General features: G+C 37.3%; 1 protein-coding gene and 1 non-coding gene across 7 annotated transcripts in view; one reads left to right on the plus strand and one right to left on the minus strand.

The window, feature by feature from the left end:
* UNC5D (unc-5 netrin receptor D) overlaps positions 1-18,121 on the plus strand; it is an 821,905-nt gene that overhangs the window by 439,578 nt on the left and 364,206 nt on the right. The gene's annotated exons all lie outside the window — the stretch shown is intronic.
* Positions 17,044-17,149, minus strand: LOC122745021. Its single transcript, XR_006355328.1, has one exon. It is a non-coding gene; the product is annotated as a U6 spliceosomal RNA (small nuclear RNA).

Genomic DNA, 18,121 nt, shown 5'->3' on the forward strand with positions numbered 1-18,121 from the left:
TAATCTAGTCTTCTCCTATGTTTCCAATCTTCTTAAACCTTAATACCTATCACAGGCTCTTCACTTGAGTAACACTGGTCACCTTGCTGATCCTGCAACAAGACACTTGATCTTTCATCTCTGGACATTTTTTCCGGCTATTTCCAATGCCTGGAATTCTCTCACTCATAATCTCCATGTCCTGGCCTTCCTGGCTTCCATTAAGTTCCAGATAAAATCCCAGCTTCTACAGGAAGTCTTTCCCAACTCCTTTTAAACCTATTGCCCTCCCTCTCTTATTTATTCCCTTTCTACTGAACATAGCTTATTGGTACAGATTTGTTTGCTTGTTTTCTCCCCCGTTGGATTGTGAGCTGCTTGAGGGGAAAGACTATCTTGTGCCTCTTTTTGGATGCCCAGAATGTCACACAGAGACTAGCACATATTAAGAGTTTAATAAATGTTTATCAATTGATTCGCTAATTGACTGAAGTAGTGAAATGAGTTTAGTTCTTCTAACAAGATGGCAAGGGATGAAGTCCCATATTTACTATTTACTAGAAATATAACTAGAAGAAGCCATTTCATCTATTTGGCACATAGTTTCTGTATCTACAAATGGACATAAATAGTCATTATGAAATAACTTAAGTAAAACTACTGAAATAATTTAGGTAATGTTATGATCCTCATACATTATGTCCCCAGCTAAACAGTAAAATCTATGTTGACAGAGATGTCTTATCAAAATCTTCTATTTCCTTCAATGCAATGAGACAATATTATTTTTTTCTTGAATTACCCATTAGATCACCTTTTGCTGATATCATTCTTTCTACAGGATAAACAGTTCTTGGCATATAGTAAGAATTTAATAAATGCTAGTTGATTAAATTGACTGAGGATGCCATCTCATATATAGTTCTTTTTTGTTTGTTTTATTTTGTTTTGTTTCTTCTGTTCTTTCCATGCTTGAATTGGCATCTCTGTCTTATGGGAAAACCATTTGTGCAGAGTAGAATCAAAATCCTCTGGGCTTAGAGTTGGAAGCAATAAGTCCTGTCAGTTGTTAAAGGCTAAAAAATTGACTTTGGTCTTTCTGAAATCTTGGTCTCACCATCTAACAGCTCAAAATCAAAAGAAAAAATGGAATTAAAACATATATATAGTTAAAAAATAATTATTAATAAGTATATCTAATCTGGAAATTTTTATATAATTGAACTTATGAAAAATTACAATTATATGAAAAAGTATAGGTTTAGGAAAATTATAATTGGGCCGTAAATCCTGCCGCTGTCGCCATTCAAATGTGAAAATATTTTTAAATGACTAGCCTAAATTTGGGGGGGCTAAATTTGACTGGAGGACTAATCTGGGAACTATTAACTAACTGGCTATCTGACTGCGTTAATTTAATGTGGGCCGTTTATAAAGTTCCACCACACTGCTCCACTCCCAAATTGATAAGCAAAATATTAAGAAGTCTCTTAACTAAATAATCAAAGCAGAGTTTCTTTATGAGATACTATTTAAAATTAAGAATACAGGGAAATAAAATGTACAACCTGACTGCATTGCGGTGCATCTCTTTCCACTGTGTCTCTTTCTCACCTGCTGTGCCTCAAACTTTTTTTTAATACAATAAGGGCCTGAACCTTCTCTTGCCTTAGGGCACTCACTTGCTCAGCTACTTTCACTAACTCTGCCTGTACCCTTTCACTTTGTAAATCCCCCTGCTTCTAACTTTCCTCTCCTTACTGCCACCGCTGAACCCCTGTGTTTCTCTCTCACCGACCTTCTGTCTGTCTGCTCCGTCAGTCTGCCCTTCGGCCTCTCTTTTCCCCTGCTCCTAGTCCTTCTCATATTCCCCTGCATCCTTGTAGCCCTGTCTCTAGTCTCCTGCTTCTAAGTCTCTCTCATCTGTCCTTATCCGCTCTATCTTGTCCCTCCGAACTGCTCCGTCCTTGTCCAAACCTCATCCGTCTGAACCTCTCTAATCTCCTCAGACCCCCCCCATTCCCCCCCCCAGTCTAACTCCCAGGTCTATATATACCTTTTCTTCTCTCCACTCAAATCTCGGGGCTTCCTGCGCACCCACAGACCAAGCTAATCCACCAGCCAGGGCTGCGGCTGGTGGGGGAGTGGGGTGTGCTTGAGCAACTCGGGCCTCAGCACAGGCTATCCGGGATCTCTCAGATAGCTCCGCTCAGGTCAGAGGAAGCTGGGGGCTTTTTCCCCCAGCTGTCTGACCTGGCGTCTTGTACAGCCCACAGGGCTTTAGGGCTCAACTGAAGCTGAGGAGGAGGGGGAGAGACCTTGAGGTCCTAAGGCTTTCTAATCTCAGCCTAAAGGTAGGGTCCTCAAATCAAAATAAATTTCCAGGAAAAAAAAATATATATATACATACATATATATATATACATATATATACATACACACACACACACACACACATATATATATATATATATATATATATATATATATAATTTAGCTTTAAAGATTCAAAGCTAGAGTTCCTCCCTGGGGGGAAAAAGTAACAACAATCTTTGAAATGCTTTTCTGTGCTTTCACAGATATGTTTTACCTCGTTGTAGTACACTTGTGTAGGGATGTTTTGAATTCTCCCAAACAGCCCACTGTTTCTTCTTCCCTTTGTTTGGCCTCATCTTCTTTGGTGTTCTCAATCTTCTCCTTTCCTAGATTCATATTTTGGTAGCAATATTGAAAATTAAATAACGAAGTCATTCCCACTTTGGAATCCTCAGATTCCTAAGGAAAGGACTGATCATGCCACAAAATAAAAATGAAATGAGCACCAAAAGAGCCAAGAAAGAAAAAAAACAAATTCACTTGGCAACTGAACTAATATTGCCTGTGGGAAGCTTGATTAACAATAAGCTAAACCACTTCTTTATTGTTCAATAAAAATAGGAGCTCCCAAAACAACAGTCTTATCTTATTCTACCTCTGAGATGTTATATTTTAATGAGTGAATTTACGTGTATTACAGTGTGTTATAAGAAAAATCTAATCTCCATGAAACTAGTATTATCCTACTTGTAAGAATATAATTTCTGGGGTTTCTTTGTGTATTTATTTTTGTCCTTCCTTTTAAAATAATTAGAACCTATCTCTGGAGATATAAAAATTAATAGATAAGATGAGTAGGAGTAAGGTGAAAGAAATGGGAAATGTGCCAAATCTTCTAGGTCTTGACCCAAGGCCTTTGTTGTACTGGTGATGAGCAGATAAACACAGTATCTTATGGAAAAATGTCAATAGATAAAAAGTTAGTTTAGATTCATGAATTTCCAAAATAAAGTTGAAAAATATTACTAGGTCCTGATTAGTGTGAATAAGGAATTCCTTAAAGAGGTTGCATGTATCTAAATCTGTAGCATTTGAGGCTATAATTATGGCAAATACAGTTATTGTTTCTAATCAATAGAAATATTCATTGTGAATTCAAATATTGCAACTATTTTAGAAAATTTTTTATTTTCACTAATTAGAGCCTAACTGAATTTAAAGCCATTGGTAAATGTCTTGCTACTATAGAAAACAAAACCAAAATGGGCTGCAAAGATTCAGAACCCCGATGCTTTTTCGTTTTTTGTTTGCTTTTGTTTTGTGGGTCAGTGAGGGTTAAGTGACTTGCTTAGGATCACACAGCTAGTAAGTGTCAAGTGTCTGAGGCCGGATTTGAACTCAGGTCCTCCTGAATCCAGGGCCAGTGCTTTATCCACCACACCACCTAGCTGCCCCCCAATGCTTTTTTAGGGTGTAAATGCATATTTTATTTTACATGGCAAGTAGATGGGACTTAGCTGTTTGAAAAAGTATTGAATCATAGAATATGATGTTACCAAGGTTGCCAAAGGTCATATAATCCAACCCAGAGCTAAGCAGGAAACCCTTTTGCAATATTTTAATTTCTTGACTGTGGCTTAAGTAAATGGATGAGAGAAAGAGTGTACTCTTGAAAAAGATAGAGTTCATCCATTAAGGGTGGCTATAAATGTGTGTATATGTGTACATTAAAATATATATACATAAATACATAGAAATCTTTATACACATATATTTATATAATATATATTCACAGAAAAATTCACTGTGAATTTTGGATGAGCTTTTGAAACAGAAAGTATAACAAATCAGCAAGCTCATATATGAGTAATGCTATCATGTTAAGGATTGTGAAATTTTTTTAATATTTTATATGTGTGTTTGTGTGTGTTTCTATATCTGACTGAAATAATGAAAGTGTTTTAAGGAATGCATTTAACAGAAAAGGGCTAAGAGAGGAAAAAATTGATTAAAGATATCTAATAGTTATGGTAACCCCAACAGTGGTGTGCACAACATAGGAGGAAGAATAACAGAATAGAATACTGACATTACAGCAGACAGTGTCAAATAAAAGATCTGGTGATAAAAATAATGGACCTAGGTAACCATAGACAGGTGCATGCCTTGTTTATATATGGGGTAAACTAGCAATCTTGATGCAAGAAAACAAAGTAGAATATATAGGGTATCACTGATGAGACTGGAGTGAAGATTGTTACTTTAAGGGAATGTCTTAGACAAATGGAACAGAATAGTTTTAAAAGGGGGCAATGGGTGGAGTAGCATTGTACATTAAGAATACATTCTGATGTAAGCAAATTCATTAACCTGGGAAGATCAGAAAGGCATAAAACATTTTCAGTAAGGATTAAGAAAGGTAGAAACAGCAGTTTGTAGGGGTATACCACAAGCTCCTGGGAAAGAGATGGAATTAGAAGAGTTTGGAAAACTGACATGAAAGCACAAAAGTGTAGTGACTGGGGACTTCAATTATTTGGACATCTGGTGGTATGTTGTCTGGCAAAAGCAGAGCAGATGATAAATTTGTGACTTGCTTTAATTATTATTCTGTCCCTGAAAAGGTAGAAGGAGGAATTACAAGAACTGCTACCCTAGATATGATACTCATGCTGATATACAAATGACAGAAGCAATTTTTCCCTGAAAGAGCACAATAGTTACATATTTACTAGCACACCCCTGTATAGCTCTATTATCATTGCTTGAGCTCATCAAGAGTGTAGGGAGTGCATCTAGGTGGCTCAGTGGGTAAAGCACCGACCTTGGATTCAGGACGACCCGAGTTCAAATCCAGCCTCAGACACTTGACACTTACTAGCTGTGTGACCCTGGACAAGTCACTTAATCCTCATTGTCCCACCAAAAAAAAAGTGTAGTGAAAGATTCAGGGAATGAAGTCATCACCATTCCAGAGGCCATGTGACTCTATTATAATAATTAATTTATGATGATGATGATGACTTGTACTTATATAGCACTTTAATTTTCCTAAGGGCTTTATATCTATTATATCATTTGAGTCTCATAATACTCCTGATTATAGATGACAAGCTTGTCTAATGACAAAAAATCTGAAGTATTAACTAATACAATGGTTTATATTGTAAATGGAAAAAAATACCAACAGGCTAGAGTGATGAACATAATAATATAAATGAAAATTAATGGGGATAACCATGAAGTTCTACTTTTTTACTTTTAAAAAAAACTTCACAAATGACAAGGTAGGGATGATACAACTAGCCAATAGTCCTAATGAAAAATATCTAGAGGTTTCAATGGACTGTCATGTCAGTTCAGTATATGCCTACAATGTAACAAATCAATCAAAAACAACCAAGAAAATGCTAGGCAGCATTAAGGCAGGCATGGTATGCAGAACAAGGAAATTACTAGTTCTGCTATATTCTGCCTTCCTTGGGATTAGATTACATCCACTGCAATAGGTATAAAATCTGTTTATCACATTTTTAAAAAGATATAGATTCAAGGTGGAACATGTCTAAAAGAGCACTAATGGAATCTTGAAAGGTCTTGGGAACATGTTTCAGGGGAAGAATCTGAGGATGTTTGTCCTAGAGAAGACAAGACTGAGGAAATATAACTTTACAATTATTATCTCATTTGAACCTCACAGCAACCCTAAGAAGTAGAAGCTATTACTGTCCTTATTTTACAATTGTGGAAACTGAGGCAAATAGTGGAAACAGACAAACTGAGGAAACTGAGAGGTGAAGTGACTTGCCCAGGGTCACTCAACTAATACACACCTGAGGCCAGATTTGAACTCAGGTCTTCCTGGCTTTAGGCTGAAAACACACATAGCTACCTTGGCATTCTTGTAGACCCTTTGCCCTACACTTTGAACATGCTCAAGGTTATCAATGCATTTCTTAACATGTTATGCCCACAACGGAACACAACACTCCAGATGTTCTCTGACTAGGACAAAGTACAGTGGCACAGTGACTATTATCATTTTTCTATTAATTTAGTCAAAGATTGCAATGTCTTCTTTGACTACAGTGCCAGACTATTTGGAGTCTAATAAAATCTTTAGATATTTTACTCACAAACGGTTGTCTGACCATGCCTATTTCTTTATTTGTTAATCATATTAAATGTTGCTGTTCTGTTCGTTTTTTGAACTCAAGTATAAGACTTTAATAACTTCATCTTATTAGATTCAAGCATCAGTATATATCTTCAGGGAAGGAAGAGCTATGGCTTTCCTCCATAATCTTCCCAAGAACTTAATAATGTTCCACACACTTTTATGTCTACTATAAGTTAAATCTTTCCTAATGAAAATGTAAGGCTATTTGTTTATGTCCTATCAATAGAGGATATTTGACCACCACATATCAACAAACTATTCTTTCTGTATTTATCCTACAGACATTATCTAATGCACAATTTTCCATACCAATGTCTTTGTGCTTTTTCATTCTCTCCTATCCATACACATCTTGAAAACTATGGCACCCATCTTGACTTTATATCCTGGAATGTCTCCATATATTTCAAAGGGTATTATGAGGTTTTTAAAATCATTATGTTTTTCAAATAATTTTAAAAGAATGATACATTTGAAAGAATAAAATAAAGGTATTCCTTCACAGTAAATAGAATAATGACCTCAGAGTCAGGAAGACATGGCTTCAAATCCTGTCCCTAAACCAAAATAGCCATGTCACTTTGGGTAAGTCACTGAAAATCTCAGTGCTCTTGGAAGCTCAGATTATAAATTGCAAAGAAGGTGATGACCTGCATTGTCAAAGAAGTTTTCCTTCTAAGGGATTCGCCCATCCCAATAAAATTGCAGGTCCATCTCCTGTCCCTTTCCCTTCAAACTCTACTGAAGAGAAATGGGCTAGCCACATTGTTTAAATGCCAAACATACATTTGCCTAAAAGACTATTTTACAGAGAACTCATACAAGGCAAGTACCCACATGGTGGTCAGAAGAAGCAATACAAGGAAACTGAAGGTCTGTCTAAAGAACTTTTTTTTTTTTTTAAGTGAGGCAATTGGGGTTAAGTGACTTGCCCAGGGTCACACAGCTAGTAAGTGTTAAGTGTCTGAGGCCGGAATTGAACTCAGGTCCTTCTGAATCCAGGGCCGGTGCTCAATCCACTGTGCCACCTAGCTGCCCCTAAAGAACTTTGATATTGATTGTGTGACATGGGATATACTGACAAAGGATCACCCAGTATCACATGAACACATCAAAGAAGGCACTGTGTTCTATGAGCAGAACAGAATTGCAGTAGTTCAAAAGAAACATGAGCTGTACAAATTTAGACATCTCCACCCCAAATGTTCATGTTGACTAGTTGTGCCCAATCTATTGTAGAGCCTTCTGACCTCATATTGGTCTGATCAACCACAGTGGGACAAACTGTACCTTGACCCCAACATAGTAATGTCATTTTGGTCCTCCTTGAGAATGAAGGACAGGGCAGCTAGGTGGCTCAGTGGATAAAGCACTGGCCCTGGATTCAGGAGTACCTGAGTTCAAATCTGGCCTCAGACACTTGACACTTATTAGCTGTGTGACCCTGGGCAAGTCACTTAACCCTCATTGCCCTGCAAAAAAAAGAAAAGAAAAAAGAAAAGAGAATGAATAACAACAACTAACCAACCTTTAAAGAACTAAAACTTTAATTTTGAAATTTTAGGTCATAGTGGATTTGAAGTAATAAAACTTCAAGTTAAATTCAGCCTTTATTTATTTACCAAGCTGCATGCTTCAGTATCATCCTGAATGTGGAGAAAATTGCTTGGTTAACTCTAATTTAAAAATAAAAACATGAGTTATTATCTTGCCATCATTTATTATTATAATTGATTGTATATTGGCAGTCAACATCATATTATTATTTTGAAGGTGAGCACTATTAAATCATGTGGCACAAGTCAAATAGAAATTGCTAGATATTCACAAATCCAAGAAGGATGAGAATTAATATTTTAGCACTTAATGATGAGAGTAATTCTTTTGGACTTTTTGTTTAAACCCTTGCTGCCTTCTCTTTCTATCACTTATTTATCTAGCAAAAATTTTAAAGAACCTAATTAATCTATAATGCATTAATTAATAGTACAAGTACATTGCAGTGAATATCACCAAAAATATAAATCTTATTCCTTGTCCTCATGTGGTTTATATTCTAGATATTATATATATGCAGACTGCTAAAGACATAGTAGTATTTTATGTTTCAGGATTTAGAAAGTGAATTGATTTTCCATAATATCCATTAGCAAGAGATAAGGCCTGATACAGACAGAGAGTATAGTCCCCTGTGTCACCCTATCTTGTCTTGTGTTTTTCTTTTAGTAGGTCAAACAACGCTGTCATGTTAATTTGCTGCTTTCCTAGAAGCATCTCTGTACTGATTCTCTTGTGTAGAAGATGCTCTTAAACTCAGGTTTAGTTCCTTGTTTTGGTACTTAATGTTGAACTTGTACTACTCCTGAGGTACATATGTTGAGTGATTATTATTCTGGGAAAGACTGAGATCATATTATTAGACACAGTATATGATGGTTTGCTTTTCTGTTTTATCTCCCCAATTTTTTGGTAAAAAAAAAAATACACTTTTATCTTGTCACCAAGATGAAACTGCAAAGACATTTTAGCCCTAATTAATCAACTGCCTATAAAATAGAAATATGGTTTTCTTTTAAAATTACCCCTACTTAATTTACCATTGTGTGTCTGGCCTAAAGACATCTAAGTTCCCAAGGAGAAGGTGATGGAGCTTCCTTAAAGTGACAAGCCTGTGTCTGCCAAGGTAATAGATACTTAAGAGAGACAGATCTTACTTTCTAATTAATTTACTGAAGAAAGTTCTTTTTCTGGTGCTAAGATTTTAGGACCACATAGGTATGACATTGGGATTATGACCTCTGGTACCAAATGATAATATTTCTAGCACACAACTAAAAAGTCTTTAACCTTGAGACTTGTATGTGTTGTTCATTCCAAATTCTCCTGTATAACTCATTTACTAACAAGATGGGATCTCAAGAAAATCATATTTCTCCTTACAATTTTGTAGACAATTTTGCCCCTAACACAGTCTCATATGTGGGCATTTGGAGCAATGGTTTTCTTCACCATTTTCACCAGACTCAATCTCTAGCATCCATGGTACCCCACCTCAGGGGAAAAAAAAAAAAAACTGTAGGAGGGATTTTTTTCATCTTTTTTTGAGACAGTGTTATTCTGTTTAAATTTAACTGGTGGACATGATGTCAGTGAGAGAGTCTTATCATTGTTACTAGTTATTCCTTGTAACAATCCTATAATTTTATAAACATGGCAAGAGAGGCGTAAGATAGTAGACATACTTTTCTAACTTTGTACAGTAAAACAGTAATAAAGCTAAGTCATAGATAAACTCTCTACACTCTGACTATCCAGCCTGTTTTTGCTAATGGGCAACTCAGTATGAAAAGGTTGAATGAAGGGGAATAGAATAGATTTTCATTTTCTCTTTTCCTATGACTTGCAAGCCTAAGACGTCAAAGCTAGAAGGGTTCTAAGAAAACAAGCAGTCCAACTCATGCCTGTCCCTTTTGCAACATTCCTAACAAGTGATCATCTAACTTCCTTTTCAGGTACTTGAGTAACAGAGAACTAATTACTGAAATAGACCATTCCATTGCTTTTCTCTAACTCTATCGTTAGGAACTTTTTTTTTTTACTCCTTTACATTAGGTTTAAATCTTCTTCTGTCTTACTTCCTTCATTGCTTCTACTTCTCACCCCTAGGACTGAGGGATTCAAGCCTAATGCCTCTTCATCATGAGAAACCTTTCAGGTACTTGAAAATATCTTTGTCTTTGAAAATGCTTACTCTTCTCCAATCAAAAAATCCCTAGTTTCTTCACCTTATCTTTTATGTATCTGGTATGGTTTCCAGGCCCTTTGCCATGCTTTTCTCTGTTTCTTGCATGTGCTTCATATCGTCAGTGTCTACCCTAAATTTTGGCACCTGCAGAAAGGCATAGTCCTCCAGAGATGGCCCTACTAAAAACTGCAATATTCTTTAAACTTTGTTTTGTATACTACCTGGGATGTTATTGGTACAGAGGAAGTGAAGAAACAGCCTCTAACAATATAGAGCTGCTTCTCTTTAGCTATTTATATTCCTTTTTTTGTGGGGCAATGAGGGTTAAGTGACTTGCCCAGGGTCATGCACCTAGTAAGTGTCAAGTGTCTGAGCCGACTTTGAACTCAGGTCCTCCTGAATCCAGGGCCGGTGCTTTATCCACTGCGCCACCTAGCTGCCCCCAGCTATTTATATTCTCAAGGAATTGCCCAAAGATACTGAGAAAATGAGGGACTTGCCAGGGTTACACAGCCAGTATTTTTCAGAAGTAGTACTTGCACCCAGCTCTTCCAAACTCCAAGGCAGAATCTCTATCGACTACTACATGTAATTTCTCCGGGTCCTGAACACTATGTTTCCATTAATGCAGCATAATATTGCAATCGATCTGAGGGTTGATGATCCCATTGATTCATAAGGAGTTTTCAGTCTGCTTCCCCCACAGATTAGCTGGGTTGTGCAAGCACTGATCACCCCTGAGAATGTTCCAACCATCAATGTACATGGAGTGTAGGAGGAAGACATCTCAGACCTATTTCAAATCCTTCTTCTAGTGCTCATCGCCAGGTGTATTTGCAAACTAGTTGGCAACAGTACTGGAGAAATGATGTTACTGATGGGCTTTGTGTAAGTGTGATAATGAGCTGTAGATAAAAGGCTTGGGGGACAGCTGTTAGTAGGCACTGGGCTTGTGTTGGCATGGTAATGAATGTTAAATACCATTCCAGAATTTTTATGTCCCTCCTGCACAAGTGATCATCGTAAGCTAAGGCAGCCACCCTTGTATTAAAGTTGCCCAGAAAGAGCCCATTTAAAAGAAAATATTTCTCTTTTTCTCTCTCTATCTTTCTTCTTCCACTTTACATTTCTCTTCTTTTTAACATTGAAGCCTATACCTTAAATTAGTTTTAAAATAGTCTAACTTTTGGGCTCCCAACAGGATTAGGCCTGCTAAGAGTAACTAGCATTTTGTGTCTGATAAATAAGGGGATTACGGCAATAACTTCTGTCAGCATTTTTCTCATTTAAACAAATAAAGCTGACAAATGATGAAGTTCTGGGCTGCCCTGTTATGTTTAGTACATGCCGGGCAATTATTCATCTGCTGCCAACATTAGTCTATCCGCAACTAAACCATCCAACAGCACAGAAAGCTTATTAGCATATCAGTGCCATAGTCATCATTTTACATTCTGTAAGACTCCACTCCATAACAAAGGCTGATGGTTATAATTTGCACAATAATTTAAAGGGTTAGACTTTTCATGGTTATTAGAGTTATATGTTTTCAGGTACAATGCTGCTCTTACTTAGGACATGTCATATTTTATTAGTCTGGAGTATGGGTTGCTTGGTGCCAGTTCTTATGAATAGTTTTGCTTTGTCTCTGCAAATGCAAAAGTGGGCAGCTATATTCCAGCATCCCACCCTATGGTTAAAGGAGCTTCTTTGGGAACAAACAGATTAAAAACATTCTTAAATCATATTGTTTTTACATGGTTGTATTTTCATGTGTATAGATGTAAATATGCAAAGGACCTGAAATTTCTTGATCTTACAGACATGGCAACCTTTCAATGATTTAGTAAGCGAGTCCTTAGGAAGTTGCTTGAGGAAAAAAAGAGATAAAGGAAGTTGCCCAGGGTCATAGAACTACTGTTATGAACTAACACATTTCTAATTTCAAGTCCAACGTTGCCATATGAAACAATGCCACTATTCCACCTCCGTTCCATGTGTTTCTATAAGAAATATCCTCTACTGATTCATACTTTGATGCCTCCTGTTATAGTGTGGAGGTAACCTTGGTCTCTCCTAGACAATCATTGCCAGAAGGTCCTAACAAACCAGAAGAACTCCACTGAAGGGACTAGAAGTGGACTGTTTGTTTACTTGTTTAAGAACCAAGTGAGGGGCTGCTAGTGGATAAAGCACTGGCCCTGGATTCAGGAGTACCTGAGTTCAAATGTGGCCTCAGACACTTGACACTTACTAGCTGTGTGACCCTGGGCAAGTCACTTAACCCTCATTGCCCTGACCCCCCCCCAAAAAAAGTTAAAGAACCAAGTAAGCCAAACTTAGAGGAGTACCTCACCTGGTTGACCTCAGAGGACTATAGCGATTATCAAAGACAATCAGTCAGTTCCCATTCAATATTATTCAATTCAACAAGCACTTATCAAGTACCTACTATGTGTCACACATTGTTCTGGAAATGGCTTTGCCCTCAAAGACCTTATGGTCTATTGTGGGGTGAGAAGTGGGTGAAGCTTTGTGGGGAAAGCATGAATGTAGAAAACTTAATATAAACTATGAGCAAAGTTATTTGAGGGGAGGGCATGGGTATATTATGAATGCGCATTTGTTCACAATAGAATGAAGAGGGTAAAAGGGAAGCATGAGGTAGAGTGGAAGAGGGATGTGGGAGGGATGGGGCCCATATACTTGAGGATATTGCACTTGTCGGGGGGTAGTGATCAGCAAAGGAAACTTGGTCCTAGGAAGTCTGTAAATACAGAACAGCTGAGATTCTAAGTGGAGCCACAGAGCACTAGATTGTCATCTTTCAATATTGTGATATTAATGTCAATTTGATTATTTCTCCTTGAGCAAGACATTCCTAGTGAGATTGTGCTCTCTGTCTGGTGAGAAACTGCCCACCTTGATGAAAGTACAGATTCTTGAAATATTGTCATATTAAAGTGTATGATAAATACCATTTATTACTTGGTAAATAAAGTCCAAAATTTTTAGCCTTAACATTCAAGATCCTCTGCTGTCTTGTGCCACCTTCCTCTTCTAAACTTATCTTCTACTACATTCCTCCCAGTAGAGTGTTATATCCAAATGAACCAGTAAGGACCACCCCACCCCCAGTCCCTGCTTGAACCACATATAAATCTTGCTTTCTTGTATCTCCTTTAAGCTCTATTGACCATGGGTATTTATGAATAGGTAAAATGCCCTGTAATCAGTGTGGAGACTACATCTCAACTGGAAAAGTATCATAGTATAAAGATAGAATGCTGAAAATTGCATTAGGAAAATCTGGGCTCTGAGCCTACTGCTGACACTCACTAATGTTTGATACCCTTCGAGGAAGTCACTTAACCCCTCTGAGCCTCAGTTTCATCATTTCTAGGGTGAATTATAAAAAATATCTGCAGTATCAATCCCACAGGGTTAATGTAAGGAATAGATGAGATAATGCATTTAAAAGCTCTTTGTAAACTTTAAAGCCTCTTTTGTCAGTTACTATTGTTTTTTTTGAGGCAATGAGGGTTAAGTGACTTGCCCAGGGTCACACAGCTAGTAAGTGTCAAGTGTCTGAGGCCACATTTGAACTCAGGTCCTCCTGAATCCAGGGCTGGTGCTTTATCCACTGTACCACATAGCTGCCCCACCCCCCCCTCACCGTTACTATTATTTTCACCTGCACCTAATAGTGCACTCCACCTAATACATTTTTTTTTTTTGGATTGAATGTGAAAACACAAAAATTTTACTATTAAAAAAAGTTTTGTTTTGTTTTTTCTAATTCAACACAGTTCTCTTTTAAAATATGATGAAGACATTTGGCCAAGAATTAATTATGTAGCTTGATTATCCAGAAGATTAGCAAATAGAAGGATAATTTGATAATACTGAAGAGTTCCCATTAATGAAGACAAGCTAAGTTAAGATTCATCAGGATATTTTGCATGGGATAACAATAACATTTACTATGCTTTAAAGAGCTTAAGCAAGTCAGAAAATTGTGTGGGGAGGGGCAGCATGGTTGTTATTATAGGCACACCCTTTGCATACCACTGGAAAGATCTTTTGACTAGACCACATTATGTGTGCCTAATACTAGGTTGAAAGCTAAAGTTAATCTCAGGGTCTTGTCCCCCAGCGTCTGTTAAACTGCCTGAGTGGAACACAGCACTACATTAGGACTAGAAAGCACATGAGGGCAGTTATGACCCTCATAATGGAGCTCTTTTCTGCTATTTATTGGAGGAATAGGCTGCCTTCCTAATGACTTTCAAAAGCAAAATGCCCAGCTGTTAATGATGCCTGAGATTAAGTGGCAGCCAATTTGGGAGGTTCAGCTTTGGAAATTTCTTCCTGCTTTATAAACTTCATAAGCCTGAAATATTTCAAGATTGTGTTTTCATTCATTTCCTGCCAAGGAGAAATGAGTATCTTGGGAATGTGCAAGGAGAGGAGAAAGTGACAAAAAATGAATGTGGTCCCTGTTTTCAAATCAATAGCCTCCCTTTCCACTTATTCTCATGCTTCTAATACAGACCAAAACCTCTGCTCCCTAGGGAGGACACAATTCATGTCTCTGCAGCCCTTCCAGCAAAGTGGGGCACACAGAAGTCTCTCAATCTGAGTGCTCAGGAAGCACTGTATTGTAGATCTGTATTAATGAAAGAAATTTCCATACTAGGACCCTCCACACACGGAAGATCTCACAGGTCATTCCTACCCTTCTTTTCACTCATAATGATAATAATAATAATAATGATAATAACTGCCATTTATATAGTGCTTTATAGATTGAAAAACTTTTTATACATTATTCCATTTGAACCTGATAACAAGCCAGTAAGGTAGGTACTACCTGTGACCACCAGAGGCACTATTGGCCCTTTTCTGTGCCCCTTCATCCCCACCCCGCCCATTCCTTCTAAATAACCTTCTGCTGTCCCAGAACCCATTTGGTACTACTTCTGGTTGGAAGACATGCTATCAATGAGTCATCCTTCCTACTTGTCTCCTCTTCTAACTTCCTCCCCTATTTGGGCTGCCCAGAGCCCAGTTGGTTTGTTTGACTATTCACATGGCTTAGATTAAATGGGGAGTAGCAAACTCCAGTCATTTGACCTTTAGACAGACCCCAGAACTTTAACATCTGTCCTTCAATTGAACTTTATTTTATGTGTTGTTTTCTCCAGCTAGAGTGTGAGTGAGTTTCTTAAATATAGACTTTCCATATTTTTCTATTTGTATCCCTAGCACTTAGCAAAATACTTGACACAAAGTACTTAATTTTTTTTTCATTTGTTTTATAGATGAGGAAAGTAAATCTGAGGAAGTTGGGTCAATTGATAAATCGATGTTGTCTTTCAACTAAGTAGGTTTCAGAGGTACGATTTCAAATTTAGTTGTCACAACTTTCCCCATTCAATAATATTTTTTCAGTATTAATCTTCTCCAGCAGACTTTCTACCTTTCTTAATAACCATTCCTGCCTCTATTCTTCTTTGTTCATATTGTTTCATCTGCATTGAATATTCTCTCTTTTTTCCCTTATCTATCAAAATCTTACCTCTTATAAGATAAAGAACAAAGAATTAATTTTAGAATTGTGTAGGCTTTTAGCTTATCTATTCCTTTCTCATTTTAAAATTCTTTTTAATTTTGAATTTATACACAGAGGTAATAATATTACTATAAACATAGAAAAACGTAAAAGGACTATATGCAACAATGTCTTCATTTCATATTATTTGTCTTAAAAATATAGATATAGATATATAATAAATGATGCATGTCTATCAGTGTCAAAATTGTTCTGCTTAATTGTTTTTCCTTTTGAACTTCTTTGTCTAATAGTTTAGAAAACTATTTCACAGGTCTCTTTTTTCCCCTTCTTGGCCCCCCCTGCCCCAATATTAACCAACAAAAAGAGAAGAGAGAGGAAAAAAAAAACTTTCAACAATTCAGCACAGTTAATTTAAGGGCACAATGGTCAGGTGCTGTTCATTGTACCCATCTCTTCTCTCTCAAGAGGCAGGTAATATGCTTCATCATGGCCTCTCTGGAGATGATTGGTCATTATAAGAACCAGAGTTCTTAAGTATTTTAATACTGTTTTTTTTAAATTTACAATCTTGCAATCCTTGTATAAATCATTAACCTGTTCTGCTTATTGCCTTCAGACCATACACCAGGATTCTCTGAAATCATCTCTTTCATAATTTCTTATGTCATAATACTATCCCATTATATTCCGTTACTATAATTTGTTCAGTCATTCTCTCTCTTTTTTTTTTTTTTTTGGTGAGGCAATTGGGGTTAAGTGACTTGCCCAGGGTCACACAGCTAGTAAGTGTTAAGTGTCTGAGGTCGGATTTGAACTCAGGTACTCCTGACTCCAGGATTGGTGCTCTATCCACTGCACCATCTAGCTGCCCCCAGTCATTCTCTAAGAAGTAGTCTAAGATGCCCTCTTAGGTTCTAGTTCCTTTCCCAATTTTGGTCTCCCCTAAAGGATCAATTTTGGGCACCTAGGTGGTGCAGTGGAATAGAGCTCTAGGCCTGCGGTCAGGAAGACTCATTTTCCTGAGTTCAAATCTGGCCTCAGTCATTTTCAAGCTGTGTGACTGTGGGCTCTTAATCCTATTTGTCTATAAAATGAGTTGAAAAAGGAGGTGACAAATTACTCCAGTATCTTTGACAAAAAAAAAAAAAAAATGAGGTCATAAAGAGTTGGACACAACTGAAGTGACTCAACAACAACAATGGTTTGGGATGAAAAAGTCCATTTTGCTTCCTGCTCCAGTATTATCAAAATAAAGGAAATTTCACAAATTAGCGTGTCATTCTTGTACATGGACCATGATAATCTCTGCATCATTCCTATTCTGGTGTATGTGCCACCTCAGTGAGAACACGTCCCTTTATTTTATAAATGAGAACGCTGCTATAAATTTATAAAAGACAAGGCATGAAATAGCAAGGGAGCACCTTTGATGAGTATCCAGAGCAAAATGAAATACATAACAGGGTCCTAAAGACTTGTGCAAGTCATTACTGACCTATGATGAGTAATCTTTGAAAAATAGGGTTGAGAATAGAAGAGGTGTTGTTCATGTGGAGAGAAGAAAATGTTAGCCCAATTTTCAAAAAGGTTAAGTTTCTTCAAACTCTAGGACAGCGAGTGAGCTTGACTTTGATTCCTTGCAACATTCCAAAATGCATTATTAAAGTCGTGGCTAGAAAGGGCATTGCTGATCCTTACTTGGCAGCATGGGTTCATCAAGAACAACTCAAACTATTCTAACGTCATTTCCTGTTCTGAAAGGTCTACCAAACTAATAGATCAGGAGAACTACAAAGACAGAGTCCCGAGATTTCCACAAATAACAAGGCACCGTGTTTCACAATATCCTCATGGACAAGATGGAAAGGCAGGCTTTATGAGAGTGTAATTGAGTAGATTCAGAAATGCTTCCCTAAGTATACCCCAAGAATAGTAAGCAGTGAAGTGTTGTTACTAGTATCTGTCCTTTGCCTCATTCTCATCAACATGTTTTTAAAGAACAAGGAACAAAGACATAGAAGGCATGGTGAAATTATATAGATGCCTGGTGTCTGAGAAGAATAGTGAATATGCTATTTGACAGAAAGCGGCTAGTTGGCACAGTGGGTAGAATGCTAGGATTGTCATCAGGAAGACCTGAGCTCAAAGCCTGCCTCAGAGACTAGTGCCATGACCATGGATAAATCATGTAACCTCTGCCTCAGTTGATTCAACTGCAAGATGGGAGTAATAATGATATCTACTTCCCAGTATTATTGTAGGATCAGTTGCAATAATATTTATAAAGTGCTTAGCACAGTGCCTGGCACATTGTAGCCACTAC

Source organism: Dromiciops gliroides, chromosome 2 (genome assembly GCF_019393635.1).
Source record: "Dromiciops gliroides isolate mDroGli1 chromosome 2, mDroGli1.pri, whole genome shotgun sequence".
NCBI lineage: Eukaryota > Metazoa > Chordata > Mammalia > Microbiotheria > Microbiotheriidae > Dromiciops > Dromiciops gliroides.